This window comes from Oryzias melastigma, unplaced genomic scaffold (assembly GCF_002922805.2).
Source record: "Oryzias melastigma strain HK-1 unplaced genomic scaffold, ASM292280v2 sc02118, whole genome shotgun sequence".
NCBI classification, from domain to species: domain Eukaryota; kingdom Metazoa; phylum Chordata; class Actinopteri; order Beloniformes; family Adrianichthyidae; genus Oryzias; species Oryzias melastigma.
The window spans coordinates 656-3,296 of NW_023418696.1; the positions used below are offsets into that span (position 1 = coordinate 656).

Here is a 2,641-nt window from a genome sequence, read left to right on the forward strand (position 1 = left end):
ATATATGAAAAGTGCTATAGAAATAAAGTTGATTGATTGATTGATTGAAATTCTTCCACTGGCCCCTCATATACAAACACTTAAAGAGGCAATTTGTGTTAAAGATATTTTAAAACAAAAATTTTTGGGTTGAATGATTTTCAGAAATATTTGATTAAAAATGTAGATATGAAAGTTTTTTTTTCAAAGCCATAAACAAACATAACAGAAGAAAAAAATCATCTGAAGTGACTTGAAGGAGGAGCTGCTAACCACAGGAAACTGACGTATTCCTGTCCTGAGTTCTTCTTGTTGGCTTCAGTCTCTGACAGAAAAGACTGAGAGAAGAAGAGACCGAGAAGAGCAGAGGAGAGAACAATGTTTGACTTCACATCACTTCTCTTCCCTCTGATTCTGACATGGATGCTCACATTTACAGGTAAGAAACATGACAGAGATTCAAACATGACCTTTCTGAAAGCATGGAACATGACTTGTTGTGTTCTTCATGCTAATGAGAGCAGGCTGCTAACCACATTGACTTCAGTGTATTCTTTAAACATGCATGTTAAATATCTAGTCTAAGATGTTCATCAGAACTGAACATGTTTGTGTTTCTCTCTTTCTCTAAACTGTAGATGTTCAAACATTCAGATTCAAGACTGTCAGAGTTGGAGATGAAGTCACTTTGAAATGTGAAAATGCAAAAGATTTCAATGATGGATGTTACAGGATCACTTGGATCCACAGTAATTCAACCATTGCATTTCCTCTGTTTGAAATTGGAAAACTTCATGAAGATGTTGGATCTAAATCAGACAGACTGAGAGTTACAGAGAAATGTTCTCTGGTTATAAAGAAGATCACAGATGAAGATGCTGGAAGATACATCTGCAGACAGTTCAACACATCAGGACACAAGATTACAGATTTTCATATTAAACTGACTGTCATAAACAGTAAGTTGTTTTTTTAATTATTTGAAGCTTTATGTTTGTGAGTACAGAACTGAAGAACACAGCAACGGATTTGTTGACAGTATGAAGACTTCTACTTTTTCTGTTTTTGTTTTTTTTGCCCTGTTTTAAGATCTAAATAAATTGATACTTATTTGAAATAGTTTTTAAGTCTCAGATAAACAAATAGAGAATGAAGGATGGAGAATTGGAAGATAAGACTAAAGAGAAATTGTATCANAGATTCACAAAGATGTTGGATCTAAATCAGACAGACTGAGTCTTCCAGAGAAATGTTCTCTGGTTATAAAGAAGATCAGAGATGAAGATGCTGGAAGATACATCTGTAGACAGTTCAGCACATCAGGACACATGGAGACAGATTTTGTAGTTGATCTGACTGTTCAAAATGGTGAGATTTCATTTTTGTATTTGACGTTTTAAGTTTGTGAAAATGGAACTGAAATATACAACAACTGATATGATTAAAATGTGACGACTTCTATTGTTTGCTGATCTTTTAGAGTTTCAATATCTAAATATGAAATTATTCAGTCAGTTTGACAAATATGAGCTCATGATACTGTGTGAAAAATGTGTTTTTTCCAATAGAAAATAGCACATTTATTTAAAAACCTTTTTCTAACCTACATCATACGACTCTTGTTTCATCAAACTTCTGCTTTTCATCTTTCAGAAAATGATGTCAGATCAAAGAGTAAAACACCTAAACCAACATTCAAACCATCTTCTGCATCAACTTCTGCAGCTGAATCCACAACAACCACAGGATCAGTTCTGTCAACATTCAAACCATCAACTACAGCAGATCATGTCTCTAAAACAGGTTTGTGGTCGTTGTCATCGTCTCGTCTGAAGATGAAGTCAACAAACAAACATGAACGTTGTCAGAACAAACAGTGAGAATGTTTCAGATCTGAGGGTTCAACTCTCACCTGTCAACCAGAAGAATATGTCTCTGTTTTAGTTCAAACTTCAGGTCAAACAATTATGATCCAGTTATTGTTCAACAAGTCACTACTAGTTACTTTATGAGGAGTTTGTCTCATTACTGCAACACTTCTGAAACCAAAGAGAGAATAAATGTGCTGCTCAAACCCAGAAAAGGTTTGAACCAGTTACAGGAAGTAGCTGCTCTTCCTCCAGAGGTTCATCCACCTGCTGGGAGAACTTGATCCAGTATTCAACAAAATTCAAAGCTGGAAGTTAGTAGTACTCCACCCACCAGCACTAAAATAATTTAGACGTTTAGACAACTTCTATTACAACTGAAAACTGAGTTTTACATCTAAATGTTCATAAATGTTTCTGTAAATTAAAGCAGAATTTTCAAAGTTAGATCACAGAGTGATGATGTTTGTGTCACATTTTAATGATAAAATGTTCTGTTTGATTGTCCTTGAAGGTGTTTGGTGGAGGATCATCTATGTTCCTGTGGGTGTAGCAGCACTCTCAGTCATCACTGTATCAGTCTGGATCTGGACCAGAACATGAGGTGACAACATAAACACATCAAACTCTTACAGACAGACTTTGATCCTGATGTTTTCCATAAACTGAGTTTATATTCTCTCCTTATAAAGTAGAACAGTCAGAGTGATCATTTCTGTGTTTCTCACAGGAGCAGAATGAAGAAGTCGTTGAAGATCTGATGATTCTCCTTCAATGATGAACACATTCTAAAG

General features: G+C 35.1%; 1 long non-coding RNA gene across 1 annotated transcript; it reads left to right on the forward strand.

Annotated features, from left to right (window-relative positions):
- The first annotated feature begins 1,247 nt into the window (after window positions 1-1,247).
- LOC112138197 lies at window positions 1,248-2,596 on the forward strand. Its single transcript, XR_002917731.2, has 4 exons — window positions 1,248-1,347; window positions 1,633-1,782; window positions 2,362-2,451; window positions 2,578-2,596. It is a non-coding gene; the product is annotated as an uncharacterized LOC112138197 (long non-coding RNA).
- Window positions 2,597-2,641: the final 45 nt, after the last annotated feature.